The following is a 7,500-nucleotide window of genomic DNA, read 5'->3' as shown; positions in this document are numbered from 1 at the left end:
AAATCTAGTAAATTGCCATAGGCCTACTATATTTTGTGTATTTGTACACCGTACCCGCGACATTTTCAGATTGTAAAGATGATAGGAAAAAACTCTCACATAAAACTAGAATTAAAATCAGTATATGAAGTCTCAACGTATAAGATTTCAACTAAAATATATTTCCCTCCTATTCATCCAGAGATATATTACCTCTTCTCCTTCCTTTTATCATCCAGGACCTATATTTCTGGCCTTTTACATTCCCTGTAAACGATATCGTACCTGATTTTCTCATCTGGGTCTTGGATTTCTAAAGTATATTTCACTAAAGTAAACGAAAGAGAAAATTCAAAGTCACTTTTAACAGAAAAACTTTCTAACACAAGTTCTTTCCATTTTCATTATTTGTTAAAAAGGGTTTCGGAGTTGATATGGCGTATATTCAGAATAATAGTTAGTGAAAAAAAAATTTTTTTTCTTTGTGTTACTCTAGCTTGTAATCTATTATACAAAAACAGAGATAATAATGGTAATTACAAATGACAAACGTGAATGTCTTTCTATTCCTCGTTGATGTTAAACTATCACTGAATGCAAAGGCAAGGAAGACAATTATTTGTGTCTAATCAATGAGAGAGAGAGAGAGAGAGAGAGAGAGAGAGAGAGAGAGAGAGAGAGAGAGAGAGAGAGAGAGAGAGAGAGAGAGAGAGAGAGAGAGAGAATGGCGTGAGTAGGAGCATTGTAATAAGTTGTGTGTGTATTCTTCTCGTGACTCAGTGATAAAAACTCATTATCTGATAAGAGACAAAACGAGTAAAAACTGATGGCAGTTTCCAGCTCACAACACACAATCGATGATCTTATCAGCTGGGCGATCAAGGAAAATGGCGTCGTAATGCTAGTGAGAAAATTAGTAACGTTTAGTTACTAGCCCACTATCACATAACTGGCGCTATTTCATAAAGGCAGCACCTATTCAAACATTCAAATGCACATACCAAGTAAATGATATTAAGCGCTCCCATATGAATACAATACTAAACTTTAAAGGAAGGCTTGTCCTAACTGTGCACCCTTTCCCATCTCCAAAAATGGTCTCACCTTTCACATAGGCATTGCATGGAAAACAACAGATGTGAATTCATTCCTTCTGCTGACTTCTCTTTTCGCTTCCGAATTTCTCCTAATCATTATACTTCTTTATTAAATTCGTAACCTTCTTTTCACAATGTACGTAAAAAACTCTATAGATATATATAGACTAGCTAGCATTAGAATTTTCATTTCATACATGGTAAAAAGAGTATGTATATGTATACATTTGTATGCATACAAATATAAACATATATACATACACACATTACACACACACATATATATATATATATATTTATATATATATATATATATATATATATATATATATATATATATATATATATATATATATATATATATATATGTGTGTGTGTGTGTGTGTGTGTGACAGAGAGAGAGAAAGAGAGAGAAAGAGAGAGAGAGAGAGAGAGAGAGAGAGAGAGAGAGAGAGAGCGCTAACAAAGTTCATATGTTACTACCTTGATGTGTATGAAGAGCAACTGGGCGAGTTGAAGTACTGTCTGCAGTAACTATCACGTAGTTCATGTTAAAGGTACTCGCTCGGTAAAGGCAGCTTCGATTAATAAATAATGGCCTAGGTAGTCTTTCCCCAAGCACGTCCATAAACTGTGTGTGTGTGACTTTTCTACATAATTGTCCAAAAAGTTTATCAATAAGAAAGTTCCCTCGGCTATAATACCATGGTTGTAATGGTATACTTGACTGAAATTACTCCCTGGTAATTCATTCCCTCCCTTTAGCTGTAAAGATATGTACCTGATTGTTGCTGACAAAGCGTTTAGAATGTGGCTATAATAATTCTGCAGATATATCAATTTCAACTATATACTACGTGGTTGATATATGCGAAAATATTTGAAGCAGCAACAACAGTAAATTACGTGTTATAGAAATTTTCAAAAATTGTATGAAAGGAGAGAGAGAGAGAGAGAGAGAGAGAGAGAGAGAGAGAGAGAGAGAGATTATTTACACATGTCACCTAAACATTGATAATGTACATCGAGCTGGATATCAAGATCTACATTGCTTACTTATAAAATTAACACAGAATTAACATAACTCCAATTCCTTGAAATTGCATAATCATATGCGAAAAATATTGTTGAAATTTTCCGACATCAAATACACAAAAACTAAATGCAATAATAAGGTTTAATAACCGTTATGGATACTCTTGAACTATTGTGTTGCTATTAAAATCAGAAAAAGGCTTTGAAAAGACATGGTCTCTATTCAACATTTTCAATTCCACTTTCACATGAAAGGTGCCAATAACTTCTAAGATGTGGTATTTTTAAGGCAATCCACTATATCCACGTACATCAAATCGACCTAGTAGATATAATTACCCAAAAAATTTTTAAATGTATCTTTATTTTATATTATCTTACTTTCAATATGTTGGGAAAGAGCTTTCGAGAGTACAGTGTTTGGAGATCTTATTACTTACCCTTACACACAGCCCTATTATTTGACTGTTACGTCCTCAAGGACGTGCTTGAAAATTAGGCCCCTTTCATTAAAAATTAAAAAACCCACTTTCCTTAAATAGTTCTTGTCTAAAAAATGGGGGGATGATTAATTGCTTCTAAAGAGCTCAAGTGAAATAATCTGGAACATATAGGTAATTACTAAGAACAATTTAATTGAATATGTGTGACCCCCTTCTGAAAAAAAAAAAAAAAAAAAAAAAAAACTTAAATTTGCGCGGCATATACAAGAATCTGATTAAATAGAATGAATCCATTGTTCGAGCATCAGGTAAATATATTTCTGAACATTGATGTATCCTTTACATCACAAATATTTTTATAAAAGAACTGTAATTCCATAAGGGTTTTCATAAATTAGGAACGGCCAAACGTTCCTGATTTTTCCCAACAGAAAACAAACTCGACAAAGATGGTAAAAAAATACAAAGTTAATAAATTTCTGAATACACAGACCCCAACATATATTTGGAGTTAAAGTATATGTATGTATGCATGTATGTATGTGTGTGTGCGTGTGTGTGTATGTGACATGTGAGAGCTGTCTCCATGCCAGCCCAGTAATGGGACAGAAAGTGTAGGTGAAAAGTTGTAGCATACGAATATTAATGTAAATGGGATCTGGAAAGGTTGACGTTTGCAGATAATACTCTGTTGATTGGGGATAGTAAAGAGAAACTAAAAGTGGGTAAGAGTATGAAATTTTCTGCAAGAGGAGAAAGTTGAGAGTAAATGTGAGCAGGATTCAGATAAGTAGAGTATAAACGGAAGCAGGAGAGATGAAACAATGAATATTAGTAAGGAAGGTGGAAGAATTGATGTAGTTCATTTGGACAGGCATCTTTTATTGAATATAACAAATGATGGAAATCTGAGAGAAGAGGCGAGTCACAGAAAAAGCGAAACAAGGCCAATAGCAAGATGAGGGAATATGATTCGCAACAGATTAAAAATTCTTCATGAAGTTCAGGCGGTTATGTATGAAGTGATAGTCAAACCAACTCTCCTTCATGGGAGTGAAGTGTGGATGTAGAGAACACATAAGAAATGTAGAAGGTATTGGAAGGAACTAAGGTGTAAAAAGATTTCGTGGGATGAGAAATGTGTAGATACACAAGTGATAAAAATATCATCATAGATAAAAAGAACATCATAATGATAGAGATGGTTCGATCATGTTAAAATGATGGACATACAGTTATTGGAAAAGTGTAAAATTCAGAATTGCTACGAGGGAGGTGGTATTAGATTGGATATTTGATGGAAATACTTTATGAAAAATATAGGTGAATGGTGTAATGTGTGAGGGGATTTGATACATTACTGATGGGCTTTTCTCTTAGATGTGAGAATTATTATTTTTACTCCAGAATCTATTTTCTTCGAAGTCACCCCTTGGTGTGAGAAACTGCCTAGTGTGGAGAAAAAATACATAGACATAATCTTTTTATATATATATATATATATATATATATATATATATATATATATATATATATACATACATATATATATATATATATATATATATATATATATATATATATATATAATTTCACGAAAGCTAACACGTGAGCATGAAAATATGTATTATAGCCACAAAGGGAAAATTAAATGACTTGATAGGAGTGATATAGATTAAGGCGCACTCACAATGAGAATAAATATACAAAGATATTGTATTTATACAGGAGAATGGGATCCCTCAGGTGTCAGTTTCTTGATGATTTCAGATAAATCAAATTTTAGAAAAGAAGGTAATACAAGAGTAACGAAAAATAGACCGTGGCTAAGGTTTAAATCGTGACCTATGGCATAGGCAATTAAAAGGGATTCGAAAATATTTGTTTAGGTAGTCATTAACATGGACTATTTTACTCGGTTTTGGGTAGCCGATTCTATAAGTTAATCCTAGCCAGTGGGAGGATAAGGCATTATTAACAGATCCCCTAGAGACGGCCATCTTATGCTATATTATTCTGACAGAGATGCCTTGGCCGCCATAAAACAAGTTACATTAATTTGAGAACTATTATTAATCAACATATTTTTTTCAGATTATAAATATATAAAAATACTACCCTTATATCTATTTATTTCTTTTTTTAAAAAATGGGAAATAAAGTATATAAGTGGCAATTTCATCAATTTCAGTAAATTCATCCTCTATGTACTCAGGGCTGCATAATCTAAGTCCACTAAGGTACACAGAGGGAAAAACCGAATACTTTTTGTTTTTAGAATACCCTGAATAGAAATGTATAAATGAAAAGCTAATGGTAGGCCTTTTATATATGGGATATTTAAAGTTATCTGCTTGTCTATCAATGAAAACATCTAAAAACGGGATAATGTTATTTTTTCATTTTCTATAATAAATTCTGAGAGTGCCAATGAATTAATAATTGCAACAGACCCTTTTGGTTAAAATCATCTTCTAGAATACCAAGAACATTATTAACATAACGATACTAATAAATTTGGGAGGACCAAACTGAACGTATTAAGTTATCACAAGAAAGCTACATATATACAGTATGTAGGATAAAAGAGGAAACAAATGATTACCCTTATACATACCAAACACTTATTCATAGTAATCGCCATTAAAACTAAATTTACGCTTTTTAATACACAAATAAAAAAAGTTCAGTAACAGTAAGGGTTAGTAAAGTTAACTCGCAAGCATCTAAAATACGAGACAAGAAATCCAAAGAATAATCAACAGGCACCTTTGTAAATAACGAAGTGACACCAAAGCAGACTAATCTGTGATTAAACGTTACGTCCACATTTTGTAATTCATGCAAAGATCAAATTCGTTTTTTTTATATAAGAGATTGAAAGTTCCTAAAATAGAAAAATGTATTTTAACTAAATATTTAGATAATTCATAATCAATAGATCCTGTTGCATTGATAATTGATCTCATTGGATTTCCTGGTTTATGAGTTTTAATCAAACTATAAAAACATGCAATGATAGTCCAGTATAAGTCAAAGAATAAATTTAGGATTTTTCCTGTTTTAAAATAAATATTAAGCTTTTCTTAAAATCCATGATAACATCATCTAGGAGATCATCTCTTAATTTCAAGTAAGTAAAAACATCGGATAGAAGTCAGCACATTTTTTCTAAATATGTACTTTAGTGGGCTTTAATCCTGATGAGTGATTAGTATTGTACAATTCGAATACTGCACTATCAACATAAAAGGGGTACTTAGTAGGATACAATCTGAGTCCAACAATCTTTAATCTTTGTAGAACCCCCTCAGAGATGCTTCTTATGCTCACACGAGTTTAAAGCCCGACACTAAAATGTCGTAAAAATACACATACACCTGGAATACCTCTTATCAAATCGTCTACGACTGGCTGGAATATTCCCAGAGCACTAGCTACACCGAAAAATAAACTGTTATTAGGACAAACCACAGTGTCTATTTATAACAGTCAAGCGATGAGACTTAAGATTGAGCAATATCTGATTATTAGCATTAGTCATGTCTAGCTTAAAAAAAATTCCACAAACCAAAGTAGAAAAAGGTAGTCGACTCTAGGTACAATGTGTGCCGTAACATTAGTAGCTTGGTTAACAGTTAATGGATAATCACCACATTTACGTATAGCATCATCACTTTTTAGTAATGGTACAATATGGTGCAGCCCAATCTGAGTGTGCAATATGTTGAATTATACCCTGCTATAACAATTTATCTAAAGCTGTGTCAACTTTAGCACAAGTAGCATAGGGGACATCATGAGCTTTGGAACATTCAAGCAATGCAGACTCCATCAAATGAAATGAAACTTCCATTTCTCAGAAAGTTCCAAGTTTTTTTTTTAATGCACCAGGAAACTTGGCCACCACTGAATAATCCATAACAACATGAACTAAATTACCAGCTATGCTGCTAAGGCTAATACTTAGGGCTTGCAACAAATCACGTAATAATAGATTAGGACCACAATCATTAATAAAAACCATGGATTGGTTCGTAAAGATTTTTCTTAGTAACTAATCTTCATCCATATCTCCCCACATACAGGAATTTTAGAACCTCCATATATTATTTTTAATTCATTCTTTGAAGACAGTATATGGGCCATAGCATTACGGAAACACCTGTGTCTACGTGAAATTTAACTTCAGCAATATCATTCAGTTTTATGCGACATAGTAAGGATCTAAATCAGATAAACTAGTACCTCTATACTAGAACTTACAGCCTTAAACTCCCCTGAAGGTTTAGTAGAGCCAAAATTCGGCAAATTGCCTTGTATGCTTACACAAGTAACCTTCAGAATTCTTGCATGGACAGTCACTCTTCCAGTGGCTTCTCCACACCCACTAAAAGTTTTTTCAGACTTTTTACCTTTCTTATCTTTCTCCTTTCCACTCTGCTTATACTTCTGCCTAGAGAGGAAGTTAGTCTTAGCACTAGTAGTTTCCGCAACATTTACCACTCGACTGTGAGTATTCAATTTCAGACTGAACTCTCTGACATCTTATCTGCAGCTTCCCGGGCAATAGAAATCTCTACCTCACGGGTAAAAGTGAGATTCTTTACTGTAAAATTATTACGCTGGGTACCCACCTCCTTAAGACTCATAACTAATCTTATCATATAGCATAGCAACTTCTTTATCATGTCACCAAATTCACAATAGCCACTAGTTGTTCTTGATATCCCCTATAAAACTTGAAATGCCTATATATTACGATCACCTAAGGCTTAAAATGGTTATCATGTACTGTGAGCAAATGTTCAAAAGTAATCACTAGGGACCAAAGGACTCACAAAATCTTTGACTAGGCTATACAGTTTAGGAACTAGGAGGAATACAGGAACCTGTCCGTCATCAGCGATATTATTCACCACAAAATACAGAAACCCTGTAAACAT

At 33.2% G+C, this 7,500-nt stretch overlaps 1 protein-coding gene across 9 annotated transcripts in view; it reads right to left on the bottom strand.

The window, feature by feature from the left end:
• norpA (no receptor potential A) overlaps positions 1-7,500 on the bottom strand; it is a 753,920-nt gene that overhangs the window by 160,054 nt on the left and 586,366 nt on the right. The window lies entirely within an intron of this gene.

This window comes from Palaemon carinicauda, chromosome 40, assembly GCF_036898095.1.
Source record: "Palaemon carinicauda isolate YSFRI2023 chromosome 40, ASM3689809v2, whole genome shotgun sequence".
NCBI classification, from domain to species: Eukaryota; Metazoa; Arthropoda; class Malacostraca; order Decapoda; family Palaemonidae; genus Palaemon; species Palaemon carinicauda.
The sequence above is the reverse complement of the archived record's forward strand: the minus strand, read 5'-3'. Positions and strand labels throughout refer to the sequence as shown.